Source organism: Lucilia cuprina, chromosome 6 (assembly GCF_022045245.1).
Source record: "Lucilia cuprina isolate Lc7/37 chromosome 6, ASM2204524v1, whole genome shotgun sequence".
NCBI classification, from domain to species: Eukaryota; Metazoa; Arthropoda; class Insecta; order Diptera; family Calliphoridae; genus Lucilia; species Lucilia cuprina.
Window position 1 is genome coordinate 2,395,580 of NC_060954.1, and position 17,971 is coordinate 2,413,550.

A 17,971-nucleotide genomic window follows, 5' to 3' on the forward strand; every position below is an offset into this window, starting at 1 on the left:
GAACGTTAATTATATACGAAATTTGTTAAAAGTAATCAAAGATCCTTCTTCAATATTTTGAACTCCTGTTAAAAAACAACAATTAGTGGTGACTTTTAACATTCTCACTTGAACTCCCGCTGGGTTTTCGAATCGAGATTATTTGTGTTAATTACTTTATTTACAAAATGAAAAAATTTCAATAAAATTCGTAGAATTCATAATTTATAATCGTTTAAGATTAAAAATCACTGAAGCGTTACCGATCACGTTCATATTATCAGGATTACAGCCAAACTTTCTATGTATATATGATACAGGATTTACAATTTGTAAATGAAGATTTTAAGATAAAATTCATAGAATTGTTAATCTTTTAAGAAATCACTAGAGCGTTACTGATCACGTACTTATTATCAGGATTACAGCAAAACTGTATAATATATATAGATTATACAGGATTTAAAAATTCGTAGATCAAACAATGTATATTCCAAATTCAAATATTGCTTCAATATAAAAGAAATGAAAATAGTTGCTATATTTTTGTGCTCCTGTTCGAATGCTACAAATTTGGTTGACTTTTTCTTAACCCTTTTTTATTTATAATTTCTTGAAATTATCCATTAATAACAATAAAATAATAGAAAAGAATTGATTGAGATAAATTAAGAATATTAAATATACAAATTAATTTCATTTCTTTAATATTCTGTTTCAAAATCATTGAAGCGTCACTAGCACGTCCTGAATACTAGGAATTCAGAATGATAACAATATTATTTTCTCAGAAGAGAAACTACGCATCTTAAAAAAAATTTTTGGAGGCGTTACAAAAATCTATTTTGCAAGAAAAACCTGCATTATTTAATTTTTGAGATTTATTTGATTTTCTTTCGAAAATCTTTGATATTGAAATATTGTGAATTGTTGCCATAATCCTGATCTCCTATTAAAAAACAACAAATAGTGGTGACTTCTTACATGCCCACTTAGATTCCCGCTGTGTTGGTACAACAATAAGTCCTTTGAGATTAGAAAGATGATTAGATAAAATATTAGAAAAACTACCTGCAAAAGAAAAAAACTAAGAAAAATGTAAACAAAAATATTTTATACTTTTTATGAACTCCTGTTCGAATGCTACAATTTGGGTTTGACCTTTAACTCTTTTTTCACATCAAAACTAAATTCAAATTCCTCATAATTTTGAAAACATTTTAAAAGAAACAAATTTCTCCTGATCAAAAACAACAATTCACGCCCAGAAAAACTTTTGCTCTAAATTTTAAAGAACAAATGACACTCAGAAAGGATTTACTACTGTATTTTTAGAATTGTAAAAGAATGTATGGAAATTTGATCTACATATTATTTATGAACTCCTGTTCGAATGCTACAATTATGGTTTTACTCTTTAACTCTTTCATATTACAAAAAGAAAAATCTTCCAAATGTTTAAACAATTATCTGAAAAGGAGCAAAATCACTGAAGCATTACAAATCCCTAGATTTTTTCCATTATCTAAAACGCGTCATTCTTTAAGGCTCTTTGAAATTGAAATTTTAATATTCTGAACTCCTGATTAAAGACAACAATTAGTGTTGACTCTTTACACGCCCACATGGATTACTGCCGATATTTATAAAAAAAAATCTCAAAAACCTAAAGTAACAAAGAGTAAATATTACCTGTTGTCACAAACATTTATCGGCTTATCACATAAACACCACAACAAATCTTCAAAAAAGAATGCTCTATCGAACTATTACTGCTCTAAAGTTCAGGCATGGAAAATTTATACTTTTTTAATTTTTTTTTGGCATAGCTTTTAAAATAGTCAACAGACTGCTCCGTACATTCGCCAATAGACTTATGCATAGTTAGACGAGTTCACAGACAAGTCAATAGAGTAATAAGTACAAAGTCAATAGAATTGATCACTTGTTATTAAGTAGACTAGGTCATAAACTAGATTAAATCTTAGACTAGTCGTTAGAATAAATCAGAGATTAGTCAATAGACTTGTTCATAAACAACATCATTAACTAGTAAATAGACTAGATCATAGATTAAAGCATTAACTAAATCATAAACTAGTGTGTAGTCTAGACAGTCAATAGATTATACTAGACCACAGACTGGATCATAAACTAGTCAATAGACCAGACCATAAACTAGACTAGATCATTGACTAGTTACTGGTCCAGATCATAAGCTAGTTAATATACTAAACCATAAACTAGACAATAGACTAATCAAGAGACTAGCTGACAGGGAATATCATAAACTAGATCGTTAACTAGTAAATATACTAAACCATTAACTAGGCTAGATCATTGACTAGTTAATAGACTTGAAATAGCCTAGATCATAAAGTATTCAATACACTTGATCATAACTTAGACTATATTAATGACTTGTTAATGAACTACGAGCATAAACTAGTTAATATACTAAATCATAAACCAGACAATAGACTGGATCATAGACTAGATCACAGATTAGATCATAAACTAGATTTAAAGCTAGTAAATAGATTGAATCATCGGCCACAGACTACTTGATAGACTAGCTAAGTGACTTACTAATATAAAAAAGTAATATATACTACTTTTAAACCCATAAAAAGTACTAGTTTTGATAAACATTAGTCCTATTTCAACATTTCCATGCCTGCTAAAAATTAGACTAATAATTACTGCAATTTGAAAACATAGTGTACAAGTATGTGCTCTCAGTTATGTGCTCCTATTCGAATGCTACAGTTTTGATTTACTCTTATAACTCTTTCGTTTCGAAACAAAATTCGGGAACTATTTACATTAAGATCAAACACAAAAAGATCTAATACGCACAAAATTTTCGAAAATAAAATTTAAATTTTCACTTTTCAAACAATTTTCATTATTTTCAGTTAATTTTCTGTACTTTCGCTTAAAATTTAATTATTCATATTTTAAACAGGAGCTCAGTATTAGAAAAAGTAAAAAGATTCAAACAAATTTCTTTAAAGACGTGAGAAATGAATTGGAAAGTATTTGAGTAAATAAGTGGAAAAAAGTATCTAAAATGAGAAAAAGTAATTTCTACATTTTAAAACATGACCAACATGTTAAATTTTTTTAAGTGTACGAAAAATTTCCAAATTTCAAATGAAATTGAAATAATTATATATTTCCTCAACTAGATATCAAACCCCATAATTTGTTAAATATTTCCAATAATTTATTTGATTGATTTTATTGATAGTCTGTCAAATACTAATAAATTTTAACTGGGAGAACAGAATTCTGTAGAAAGTAAATAAAATTTCACAAAAATCCCTAAGAAACATACACAACAAAATTTCTTTGAAAGTAAACAATTTCAAATATTGATTTTATTGTTGGAGAAAAAAACTACCTGCTTTCGTTATTTATACACATTTTGTTTTGCTTTGTATGCTAACATTATTTCTTATCATAGACATTGATTACTTTTAACCCAAAAACACAGCGATAGACCGACCATCCATTAAGAGAGCAAGTGGGTGTGTTAAAAGTCACCACTAATTGTTGCTTTAGAATAGGAGTTCAGTATAAGAAAAGGGTGGTAATTGTGTGTTAAATATTATACCATCTGTAAAAACTTAGCTTGTAAGCACTGATAAACTCTAAATTTCTTTATTTTTTTATTGAACGATTTTTCTAAAAATCGCCAGAAAAAAATTATAGTTTTTCACTAGGTTGTCAGAAGGAAAAATGAATACCATTTTTTTAGAAAACTTTCCAATATATTTTCTAAATTACCAAGAAAATTTTAGATTTTTTAATGATTTCACTAGAAATCTCTAAAAGAACTATAGATTTTCACTGGGTTTACAGAAAAATAAAAAGTTTTGTTAAACTTTTTTCTTTGAAAACTACCCAATTTTAAACACACTTTTTACAAAAGTTTGTAAGTGTTTTGTGTTATCTAACACTTGTTATATTGACATTTTCTAATATTTACGAAACCACTCCCAGTGGTATTGTGTATTGAGGGTGTGTTCAAAAAATCACCACCATTTGTTTGTTTAGAATAGGAATTCAGAATTGTATTGAAAAAGAAAGTGTTTGGTGTCTATATCTCAAAGTCGAAATATTGAATCGTAAAAGTATTTGTTTCAACTTTGTCGCAGGCACCTTTCACAATTAAACGACGGCTGGACTGAGGCGACTCCCACTAGTACGGTCAGTGTCTGTTGATGACTCTAAACTTGAACATTTGACTTCAAAGTCTAACAATAGACATTCACATTTTTATTTTCTTTTACATAATTAATCAATCCAGATTTGAAGTAATTATTTAGTTATACTTTATTTACTGTTAAGAAATAATGTCGAAAACGTATTTGTATCAAGATCTTCGACGGCAGCATTCTTATTTAAGCAGCAGCTTGGCACAGGCGGTTGTCTCTCTTTTCGACTTTAAACTTACGCATTCAACATATATCTATTTTTGTAGGACCCCGTATTTATCATATTTAACAAAACTGTTCCTGATTAAAAAAGTATCGATCTCGGCCTCCCGGTAAAAAATAACTCTGTTTGAAGCTTTAAAGTCACAACGTATCCCGAAGATAAAATACTGATCTGTGGTATAGTAGATTTCAAAGGAAGTGACCTCAAGTACAAACTGAGTTCGAAAAACGACATCACAAGAAATTATGGAAAATATTTGAACCTTAAAAACAGACCAGCGTACAAGCTACAAGACTGATCTGTGATATAGTAGATTCCAAAGGAAGTAACCTGAAGTAAAGAATGCATTAGAAAAACGGCATTACAAACGTTCAAGAAATAAGGTGAAACTATAATTTTATATACATAAGGTCATGAGAATCACATTACATCGGTTTTAACAGGTGTACAGAATAGTTGTACTCAACATTTCAGTAGTTATCTATAATGTTAACTTAAAATTTTCCATACATAAAATTTATTTTTAAACGAAATTTTCAAAACAATTATTTATATAAAAAACCTGGTTTAAAAGACAGACCTCTTCTATAATTAATGATAATAATGATTTAAAGAAAGAGTTAAACGTTTAGGCAAATTGTAGCATTCGAACAGGAGCTCATAATCAGAATTGTTTCAAATTTGTTAGAAACTTATAATAAATTTTCTAATTCACCTGTTAGACAGTCTAGTTCATAAACGATCAATTTGAGTTATTTTAAAATATGAAAGAGTTCAAAACTGTAGCATTCGAACAGGAGCACAGAATTACTAAGAAGCAAGTGATTATTATTTTTTCCAAAAAAAAATCACAAAATATTCGTGTTTCCAATGCACCTGTCATATTTTCGGATTGATCAGTTTAAATAAAAGAAAAAAGAGTTAAAATTTAGCACAAACTGTAGCAATTGAACAGGAGTTCAGAAAATTTTGAAGTTAAATAAAATTAAAAAAAAACATTGAACATTGAACATTTCCAAAAAGATTTTAAATGGAAAAGACTTGGAAATTCTTGGAATTTGAACAATGAACACTTCAAACACACATGAGTGCAATCAAAAAATTTCTCAGAATTTTTGATTTTCAAAATAAAAGGCTAGATAGTCGTAAAATTTGTTTGTTGAAAAATAACATATTAGTTACGCCTTCGTGATTTTAAAATATTTTGTAGTTATTTTTCTTTTTTCAATCTTAAAAAAACTCTTTAGAATATGTTAGAACAAAAACTTTAGGATTTCGTTTTAAAATAAATGAATTAACTAAAATTGTAGCATATAAATAAGAGCTCATTAAAAGTACCAGTTTATAATAGAAAACATGCAGGTAGATTTTATATGTTAGACATTATTATTATTCGGATTTCACTGGAAACATAAAAAGTAGTTTTTCATTAAACTGTTCAAAGAATAACTTATTCACAGAACAGTTATTATTAAAATTTCCAAATTTAGTTTTAATTACAATCTGTTTGAAAAAAAGTCCATGACTGCTGCTAGACAATTATTTGAAAAGGTTTCTTCAAATAATGCGCTCCTGTTCGAATGTTATACTTAGTGGTGACCTTTTTATAGACTCTCGATAATGAGTAAATAACGTTTCTGAATTTATTTATTTAAAACTCTTGGCCATAAATTTTCAATTTAACTTCATTCGTATACAAAACGAAACATTAAAATAAACTATAAAAATGAATGAAATTAATAAAGAAGGGTTGATAAAAATGTCAACACATATTGAGCATTCAAACAGGAGCACAGGAATCTTAGAATGTTAACGTTTTAAATAAATATTGAGATTTATAAAACGTTTTTTAGAATTCTTTTAAGTTTTAAAAGAAACTGTTTGAATACAAAAAATTGACTCATAAATTTAAAATTGTTAATTAAGTATTTAGAAAGCAACACAAGAGAAGCTAACAAAATGTCAATTAAAAGAAAGAGTTATAAAAATGTCACCACAAATTGTAGCATTCGAACAGGAGCTCAAAAAAGTAGAAAGTTGATTTCAATAAATATTAAAGGGAAAACCTTAAAACAAATTTTTTTCTAGATACATTGTGATAAATTTCTCAAAGACCCTTTTTAAGTTGGATTTAAGAACTCTTTTAAATTTGTAATTTTATTTATGCAGTTTATATTTAGAAAGATACTAGGTACGTATCTACAAAAATGCCTAAACGAAAGAGTTAATAACCACAAATTGTAGCAAACGAATAGGAGCTCATAAAACTAGAAGAAGAAATTTAAAATATTTTCCAGGAAACCTTTCATTTTATTTTTAATTTCCATTAACAAATAAAATACTTCTAGGAAAATGTTTTAAACAACAATGGATTACAGTAGTTGCTCTCCCTTACAATTACCTAGAGGTTTTTAATTTTCCTCATATTTAAGAGATATCAGCAAGTAGTCTATCCAAAAATATTCTTTAAAAGTATAAACATATAAGTAATTTGAAACCCAGATTAATTTTATTTAAAACTACCTGTTGTTAAATAGAAAAATTTGATAATTGTGTAATCTAACTTGGAAAGGACACCTTGCAGTTAATGTTTATGAACGATTTTTGGTAACATTTTTCTTATTAATTAACTCTTTCAATTGATTTGATAGGGAATTCCGTTAATAATACTTTATGCAAATTTCCAAAATAAAAGAGTTAAAGGAAGTCATCACAAAGTAAAGCATTCGAACAGGAGTTCAGAAGCTTTAGCTTATAGGCATTTTGGACATACTCATGCATAGTTTTCCATTTCTAAATTGTTTTCTCTTTTTATAGAAAACATAGACAGATACTTTTGTTAAAATTAATTTTAATAAAATTCAAAGAAATCATGAGCTCCTGTTACAATATATTTATTAGATATGACTATTAGATTAAGTCTTTAGATAAGAATTTGAAATGTTTAAAAAAATTAAACAATAAATTCTTTAAAAAATTTTAAATTTGTTATAACAAATAAACAATTAACATAAAGTAAAGCATACTATAAGGGTTTCATAAAATGTTTAAATAACTCTAGTTTTCCAGAAAATGTGTGAAATGAAGTGGAAAGATACATTTTAATTAGTTTGGCTCAAGAGCCACGTAGTTTCCCGAGTTAAATGCAAGAGTTAAAAGTCTCAAATTAAGGTATTTGAATAGGAGTTCATAAAACTAACAAGAAGAGAATTTCAAAATTTTAAAAGAAAAATATACTTTTTGAATTAAACGTGTTTTTTACTTAAGAGTATTTTTTACATTTACCCAAATAAGTAAAGCGATATAGAAAATTTTGTCCAAATGACATTTCTATTTTCAGATAAAATTGAACTCAAATATAACGGTATAAAATGTCAATATAAACTATAGTATTTGAATAGGTTTTCATAAATTTCAAAAAATACTTTTTCTAATACAAATATTTTACTTTCCATTAGACAATTTTTAAAAAGCTATTGTTGCCTAAAAACAAAATATTTTTAGAAATTTGGGCAATAACGCTTTTATGTGTTTTATTTTTCTGTCACGCACATGCCGAAGCATGCTGTCTAATATTTTTCTATTACAAATTTTATAATTGTTAGTTGCTGCTAGCTAAATTTTATGAGAGCCTAGCCAAAAACACAGCGTGAAATTGTTAGTCTTATTGTTAGTCTAAAATTTCTTAAGTAACTTATTTCTAGACAAATATTTCTATACGCTTTTAGACTTTTTAATTTCTAATTTACAAATTCACTAATTGTTTCTACCATATTTTTATGAAAGCCTGGTAAAATATACAGTTTAAAATCGATAGTATAGAGAAGATAGATTGAAGTGATCAATCATACTCCACAGTCTATTTAGTCTATAATATAGTCTAGTCTATTTGGTTCTTGGAAACATTCCCCCTATTTTTTTGTTTAAATTGAAAATTATTTTTTTCTTTTAAAAGAGATTTTATTTTAAAAATCATTTAACATTCTGACTGCTGCAGCATCACTTCAGTTGAAGACATTAGTATCACTTTTAAAGATTTTTCTTAATTTCTCTTCTGAATTCTGTGATCCTCATAAAGATCTTATACAATGTTACACCTGAATGATTTTCGAAGCACACGTTTCCAATTAATATTATTAATATTAAAACAAAGATCAAGTAAAATAAACGTGTGATGCTCCTATTCATATGCTATAGATCGTATAGATGTTTCTTCATAAAGAGATCAGTTGATTTTATGTTTGTTGTAGTTGTTGTAATTTTATTTTTATTCGCCCCACTGTATTAAGATGCTGTATGTGTAACCACAAACCACAGAACGTATAGATCTTTCAAAAAAAATCTTACTAAAAATCATGTTTTCTTTATACAAATCGGCCAAAATTTTACGCTTCATTGATTTTAAAAATGATCTTCAGCATCATTATTATTATTACTACTCATTGGTTCCAGACATACAATGATCACGAAATGCGAATGAAAATAAAATAAACAACAACAAAATACATACACACAGCTTCCCAATAAAAGAGAGAAGAACAAGTGTATGTACGATAATCATTGGTGTGTGCTGCTAAAGATTCTAGACTCCTGTTAAAATTTGTTAATCAACCCACATGAAGACAAAATAAACAAAACACCCACAAATTAACAGACAAGTTCTTTTTTTAACAAGTGACAATCACTCGTTATTTTGAACATGTCACTGTGATCTTATACATATAATAATGAATTAATAATAAAGAAGAGATCAGTGATCATATATTTTCAAACAATTAATCAAATTAAAGAGTTGAAAAACATGCGTAATTGTAGCAAACGAACAGGTGCTCAGAAATTTCAATAAGGGATCATTATAACAAAATTTTTAGTACTTTAGAGTGCGTTTAGTACTTTCATGTCTCTTTAGTATTGAACATTTTAGGGAAGTTTTATTTATTTCTTTGTGGTTTTTATGTTTCTTTTCATGTTGTATATATGAGGGTTTTTTTTAGTAAACTAGTGTATACTTTATATGTGTTGCATTATAGATGTTTATTGTAAATAAAATAAATTTGTTTATTTTATTTTTTCAGCTTTCTGTACAGAAAGATCTGCTGCCCTATTATGTCTTATGGATAAAATAAATAAAAGTGAAATTTATTTAAGAAGAGGCTGGCCTCGAAATTGAGAATTTCCGATGTTTGCAGATCACAAAGTCAAAGAAATAATTTTGTAACGGCGCTGAGGTAAGTGATCTTTCATAATTAACTATTATATATTATTTTTGAATACAGCTCCAGTTCGGTTCTAGAGTAGTTATAATTATATTCTAGTTAAGTTCTAGTTCTGTTCTAGTTATGTTCTAGTTCTGTTCTAGTTTTGTTCTAGTTCTGTTCTATTCTAGTTCTGTTCTAGTTCTATTCTATTTCTATTCTAGTTCTGTTCTAGATCTGTTCTAGTTCTGCTCTAGTTCTGTTCTAGTTTTGTTCTAGTTCAGTTCAAGTTCTGTTCTAGTTCTGGTTTTGTTCTAGTTTTGGTTTAGTTCTGTACTACTTTATAACGCCGTTTAAAATTCTTATTGACGACTTCACTATTTCAAATAAAATGCGTCTTGTTTTGTATATTTTTCTTCACATAATCCTTTTGTGATCTTTGTCTTGCTCTCCTTTACATTTCATAACTGTTTATCAAACAAAAAAAGTAAACATGCAGGCATTTCCTGTAGTCACGTTTGTATCATTAAAGACAAATTAGTATTGAGATGATTAAAGAAGAAAGATAGCCTTAAGCATCTTCTTTCTGGTCTAAAGTAACAGGTTAACATGAAATTGTGCTAGCAGCTCAATAGATTACTTATAAATTATCTGCTGCCAGCGAACAGCTATAAGTATTCTTATATAACAAAGAAAAAAACACTTTGTCTTATGATCGTGAGAACTTTTTGTGTAAAGGATGTGTTGTTCTTTTTTTTGTTTCCATTTTTTGTTCCCTGCAAATTTACTGAGCTTAAACAGACAGACAGACAAATCCAATATGTAATAAACATAAAGGCGTAACCGTAAAAGATTATCTCTCAAAAGTACAAGATTGAAAACTGAAAAAAATGTATAAATTCCCACGTTCAGATTATTATGCGTGGGAATAAGTTATTAAGATTATTGAATTTTGTTGTTTAAAGCAACAGGAGTTAAGGATTTTAAGCAAGTGAAGATAGCACAAAATTAAGAAAAAGAATCCTTTTAAGTGTGTTTTTTTTCATCTTAAAATAAACGTGTGTACAAAAACTGTTAAGTTAAAGGGTCTTTTTAAGATGCTTTTTTCCATAAGAAACCATAAAATTCCCACAATGTTTTTTTTATGCTTGAAGATGACCCAATACAGAGCGAGAGAAAATTAAAAAAACGTGAGTCATAATGTCAGTTTGCTATTAGATGATCAGCATTTTTAGAAAGCTGCTTACTGTTAAAGGAGTTTAAATTTATAATGTTAAGTAAATAAAGTTCTGTTTTAAAAGGATAAAGACGATAACGTATGTAACAAAAATGATTATAAAAATTAGTACAGATCTACATCAAAAAACCTCAAATCCGTTGTAGATTTACGTATAGGGTCTTATTAAGAAAATATTGAAGAATCATAAACTTTATATTGGCTATAGATCCTTAAATAACTCTATAATTAAAAACAGTGAAATTCTGTTATATTTTAAATCAAAAATCAATTTGTATGGACTGAATTTTAGTCTAAAGTCTAGTTTATAATGTAGTCTATAGTCTAGTATATAGTCTAGTCTATAGTCTAGTCTATAGTGTAGTCTATAGTGTAGTCTATAGTCTAGTCTATAGTCTAGTCTATAGTCTAGTCTATAGTCTAGTCTATAGTCTAGTCTATAGTCTAGTCTATAGTCTAGTCTATAGTCTAGTCTATAGTCTAGTCTATAGTCTAGTCTATAGTCTAGTCTATAGTCTAGTCTATAGTCTAGTCTATAGTCTAGTCTATAGTCTAGTCTATAGTCTGGACTATAGCCTAGTCTATAGTCCGGTCTAAAGTGATGACTGTTTCTATATTCTAGTCTATAGTCTGGATTGTAGTGTAGTCTATAGTCTGAACTGTAGTCAAAATTAAAAAAAAATCTAAAATTGGCTGTAGTTTCTCAAAATAACGCTTTGTGGTCCTTTGCTTTTCCATGATTTGTATATTGGCTTGACAATAATTTATTGTCTGGTCTACAATGTAGTTTATAGTTTGAACTATAGTGTGGTCTGTACTATAGTCTATGTTTATTATACCCTCCACCACCATAAGTGGTTATAGAGGGTATATATAAGTTTGTCGTTCCGTGTGTAACACCGAGAAATATTCATCTGAGACCCAACAAAGTATATATATTCTGGGTCCTTGTGAAATTCTGAGTCGATTAAGTTATGTCCGTCTGTCTGTGTAAAACACGCTCATGTTAAAACCTAGCCAAGTAGATCAACCAAATTCACCGAAAATATTTATTATTATCCTAAGTAGTTTGGTATTGAAAATGAGCAATATCGGTTCACATCGAGAAAAGTTATGAATCAAAATTTGAAACAAGCTCGAAATAAATAAGCATTTTTTACACATTTTCGAAATTAATCAAAATTAGTTTCACACATGAATAAATGTTAGTACCTTCATTACGGAAACAAAACTTTTGTCGAGTTATCTAAAAATTTGATAGTTAAATGGATTTTAATAAGAAGAAGCTTGCTGGTGGAGGGTATTTAAGATTCGGCATAGCCGAATATAGCACTCTAACTTGTTTTTATAGTATTGTCTATAGTCTAGTCTATGGTCTGGTTTATAACCTAATCGATAGTTCTGACTTAGTCTATAGTCTGGGCTATAATCTAGTGTATAGTCTGGACTTTAGTCTATAGCCTGAATTATATTGTATTCTATAGTATATAACCTTATCTTTAGTTCTGACTTTGTTTATAATTTGGACTATACTTTAGTCTTTAGTATGGACTCTAGTCTAGTGTATAGTCTGGACTATAGCCTATAGTCTTGACTATGGTCTAGTCTATATAGTCAGGGCTACAGTCTAATGTATAGTCTGGATTATTGTCCAGTCTATTGTCTGCACTATGTTTCATAAAAAATAAATAGAAAAAAATATTTTATATGAAAAAGCTAAAGTAGGGTGTAGATCCCTAAGAATGCTCTAACTGAGAAAATAGTGATGACTTATATTTTCCTTAAAAACTAAATTTTTATGTGAAAAACTGCAATTTGACGATAGATCAGCTATATTTTCTATTAAAAAAGTTTGAAATTAAACACATATTTTTTAATATTTTTTATTGTATTAAAACTTTTATTGGGGGAAAAAAATTAAAGCATACAAATTTATATATTTATTTAATTTTTTATTGGTTTCACTTTAAATAAATATATTTTTGTTTCAAAATATTGCAATTGTAGTCCTCCTCTGTTGCGGCGCTCACTCCCCATTTACACCTCAGCATTTAGCAATTAAATTTAAAATTTATTTTCAATTTGTTTTATAATTGCATGTTAAGCAGTAAAAAATAAATAAAATAAAATAATTTGCAATTAACTAATACGACTTAACAATTTAGTTATTTTTTTTTTTGTAACGGCTGCAGTTAGTTCTTTTAATTAATTTTTTATTTGGAGGAAATTAGTATTGCATGCCGTTTGATGTCTGTTGGCAGACTAAATGGATGAATTTGCTGTGTCTGCTATAGAGTTGGCCGTGTTAGCGCAACTTTCTGGCTGCTGGCACTAACTGGATGCCAGGGTTTTTATTTTGTTTATTGAGTATGGAATGTACGTACGACTACGACGACTACGTATGACTGACTGTGTCGTACGGGTATTGTAGTTAAACGAAGCGGCGCAGATACCTGCGCAACAAACAAAAATAAAATTGAAATAAATATTCATTCGTACAACAAAAACATAAAACCAAACAAAACAACACAGAATACTAAAATGAAAAAAAAAACACACGTATTGGTACAATGACGGTACAATTTTTGTATGCTGACTGTTGCTTCTGTTTCAGTTTCTAATTAAATGAATATACAATATATTTCAGTGTTCAGTGCTGGAGAGAAGAAAAAAAACTTCCTTTTCGTTTTTTTTTTCGGTTTCGCTTACTATTGGAAACTGGGCTCCTATTCGAAATGCCAACTAATTGCTTATTTTTAACCCCTTCAAAATTGATGGCTTTTGTTGTTGTACATTGTTTTGGGTTTGTTAATTAATTTAAACAAAAACGAAATACACAACAAAACAAAAAAAACCGTTGGCGAAAATGACAGACTCACTACACTCACAACTGCTAATAGAATACTCATATCGAGGTAGTGGTGGTGGAGAAGCACGCAAAAAAGGGCAAATTTAGTGGACGTTGATTGAAAATAAAAATTAAGTGTGTGTGTGTGTGTGATTTCCTCTAGGCCATGGTCGTAAATGCATTCTTTGATAGACGTAGCTACAATAAATGATTTGTAGCCCTTAACTCTTTATAATCGGTTGTAGATCCTTAACTTTCGCTTCAATTGAGAAAATAGAGAAAATCTGTGATCACTCATAAATCACTCGAAAATACAAAAATCACTTGTAGATCCTTAGATAAGGCTCTAATTTGTAACCTGTACTATAGTCTAGTATGCAGTCCGGACTATTATTAATCTGGACTATAACTAAAGTCTAGTCAAAAGTCTAGACTACTATTGTAGTCTAGAATAGAGTATAGTCTATAGTCTGGACTAGAGACAATAGTCTGGACTATAACTATAGTCTAGTCTATAGTCTAGACTAGTATAGTCTGTAGTCTAGACTAGTATAGTCTATAGTCTAGACTTGTATAGTCTATATTCTAGACTATATTCTACCCCATAGTCAGGGCTATAGCCTGCAGTATAGTCTATTATAGTTTAAACTATATTTCTTCGTGCTTCTCTCCCCTTTTTCAAGCAAAACTTTACGCTCCTGTTTCATGTCCTCACATCGTCCAACCTACATATACCCTCCATCCTTTAAAAGGTACAAAACAAAAAAGTTTGTTAACATTTATAGCAATTATCTATCTACCTTAAAGCTTTTAGCATTCATTAGTACAATAAAATTGTTCTTTTTTTGTTTTGCTTTTCCTTCTTGTTGCCAATTAAAATTTTCACCACTTATTGGATTCAAAGTTTTAACAACAGCACTGTAAAAACACACACAGACTCACACACAACAGAACTGACTCATTCACTTATTCAATGGTTTCATCCGTCCAAGCGAACAACCAACCATCCATGTGGCATGACTCACTTAATGTCTATGCCAAATATCCATTCATACTTACATATATATCTACAGACATACAATTATAGACCTACTAACGAACTGACACTTGGTCCGCTACTCACTCATTCTACTCTTGAATTCCCTGCATTTTAATAGTGAAAAAAATGAACCATGGTCCTTTTATTCATTCTTCTTGTTGTTGTTGTAGTCATTAATTGTTGTGGTTTTTTAATTGGACCCTTTTGTCGAGAAAACAATATACGAATAACAGCAGTAACAACAACAACAACAACTACTACAAAATTTCTTGATTGCTTTAAATGTTAAGAACACAAGCCAACAACAACAGCCACAACTAAAGCAGAGAGGCAATGTGTGCTTAATGACCAAGTTAAGCCATCGAATAAACGAGTGCTAACAATTGCCAGTTATAGTCAGTAAAACATCTATAGCTGTTTACAAGCGAATATTTGTTGGTTGTGTTAGCATAAAAGGTTCTAAAAAATAATATAAAAAATTCTTGAAACTAATTAGTGGGAGTGACTTTTTTAAAAAAAGTTTTGAAATTAAATTTTTGAAATAAGTTATTTTTTAATATATTTTTTCGCCTTTACAAAACCGGGTACATGCAACTTTTATCCAATTAGTACTGAACAGATTTATAGGAATATGAGTGTGTGTCGTATATCTATTTGTGTTGGTTTCTTACAGCCTTGCTGTTGAAACAATTTAATTAATGAATTAAAAACAGAAAATAAGATAAAAACTGTCTAGAGTTGCCAAATTTCTTTAAAGTGAATTCCTATGAGTAAAGAGTCAAATTTAAGAAATATTGTTCAAGAAATTTAAGAAATATTGTAACAATGAGTTTGAATTATGAATCTAGAACGTTATTCGCTTGTTATGTTTTTTCTGTGAAAGAAGTTTGTGGAAAATACTTATGCAGCGATCTATGGAATGAATTTATGTATTGAATTCTCCAATCATTGTTACGATGTGATATTCGGATACAACTTCGGCGAAATTCCTGTAATCTTCTACATTCGTCTGAGTTCTTGCAGCTAATTTTGAATAGTTTTACTCCTTAAGCTTTGGGTCTACTCAGAATACGTACCACCATGCTAAACACGTTATTCATTTCAAGAAAACTTCTTGTTCTGATCTCGTCTGGGTCAACCAAAAGTGTTAGTGGTATTGTCTTCAGTTCCATTGTTTTAATAATTTAACTGTGAAATCCTTGTAATCATCTACTTCCGTCTGAATTGAGTCTAATTTTGAGTAGTTTTGACATAAACCTTTAAGTCTACTAAAAATACTTACCACTATGCTAACCTCATTATTAATTTTGAGAAAACTTATTGTTCTGATCTTGTCTGAGTCAACCAATAGTGATCCTGTTCTTAGTTTCATTGTTTTAATTCGGCCCTCGCTGCTCCTCTTCAAGCTTCCTTTATTACAGAATATTCTATAGTTTTCTGTTATCCATACATATGGCTTACCACTAGAGGAGGTTCCTTTATGGCCCTCTTACAGTCCTATAATATCCTTCTGACTTTAGGAAAATATGTTAAGATTTGCTGACGTCACATTTAATCCATTTCATTTTACATATTCCACACGGATTTCCGCCTGGAAGCTAAATTTGTGTTTAGGATGACGGTAATATATTTCGATTTCTGAATTTTCAGCAAAAAGACACTCGTGTTACAATAGATTCGAAGGGTTTTGCTTTAATGTTCCGCTTGGCTACTATTTCCAATTATAACCCAAAGATGTATTTTAGTTCTGAAGTCCGTGTCCTTTCTATCCTATCTAATTTTTATTTGTTTGCAACTTCAAACTAACATTTAGTTAGTTTGAAAGTCTGCTTTCGGACAACTCCAGCTTCTAAAGTATCTGTATGGAATCGAACTTATAACCTCCAAACCAGCCTTGCACCCTACCAACTAACCTACCGAAGGCATTCAAACCAAGGTTTAGTACTCTTTCAAGAGAACATATAGTTTCGCTGTGTCCAATGGCTATTCTGCTGTAGTGTTCTTAAGATATTTCCTCCTATTTTTAAGCAAAATGTTTTTAGAATATTCAAGTCATCATACAACAACTTGGCAACTCTCTTCTTTTTAATATCATTAGAGAACAAGCCATACAAACTTAAACTTAAACAAGAAGAATCCTAATTAAAATGCATTTTAATTTAGATTAAACTTTTTTCTTCTTTTTTTCCAAACATCATCTTCTTCTTCTGCTTTCGTTTGTTTTTCTGCTCTTGTGGCTAATACATGTATAATGAATGCCATCGTCATCATTATATCAGCTTGGTTGGTAAAGTGGGTGGTGCTTGGGAGGTAAGAGGATGTGAGAATATTTGTTGAGGGCCATGTGTTGGGTTATATGACAATGAACATGAACATGATATAAACGTGATTAGATAGAAGAATGTTGGTCAGAGGGAGGGCAGGGCGGTGAGCGGTAAGAGAAAAGTTTTCTAATATAAAATTTAGTACAGGGATTTAAAGCAAAAGGTAATTTTTCACATGAACCGTTATAATGAACGCATGTTACTTATTACATATTTATATTTTGTTGTTGTTGTAGTTGTTTTAATCTATGTATGTATATAAGAAAGTGTAGGTTATGAGAATATTTATAATTGTTCGTGTGTAGGAGAGTAAAAAAAAAGTTTTTTAATTACTAACTGAATAAATGACTGGTTGGTTCGTTGGTTTGGCTGACTGCTTGCCTTGCTTGCCTGCCTGCCTGTATGTTGTTGTTGTATGTATTTTAATGAATGGCTTTAAGGCATATTTAATTACAAAAAGCTGCTAATTAGGAAATATTGTTGTTGTTGTATTTCATTATTATTATTGTTATTATTACACACGCCCACGTCAGTCAATTTGTTTGCAAACCAATTAACTCATCGTCTGATACTAGGCGCACAGTATTTAACCACAAAATAGTAAGTAATTCTCTCATTCTTCTTGTTGTTTTCAGTTTTTTCAACTGTAGCAGCAGCAACGGCAGCAGTAGTAGTTGTAGTATTTCAATTGTATATGTGTTATTTTCTCTGTTTCCTCTGCGGCATCAGCAGAAGTCGCAGCAGCAGCAACAGCAACAATATATATAAACAAACCACTGCTACTAACTGCAAAATGTAATTAAAACAAACCAGAAAGTTAAACAAACCAAACAGCCAACGAACCAACCCACTAACTAACAGACAGCCAGACAGACGGACGGACATACAGACTGACAGAGAGGC

The 17,971-nt window shown here is 29.5% G+C and overlaps 1 long non-coding RNA gene across 1 annotated transcript in view; it reads left to right on the forward strand.

The window, feature by feature from the left end:
- The window catches only part of LOC124420720, a 59,845-nt gene that overhangs the window by 38,119 nt on the left and 3,755 nt on the right, over window positions 1-17,971 (forward strand). The window contains exon 2 of the long non-coding RNA XR_006941324.1: window positions 9,501-9,653. This is a non-coding gene — a long non-coding RNA (uncharacterized LOC124420720). The remainder of the gene's footprint in view (window positions 1-9,500; window positions 9,654-17,971) is intronic.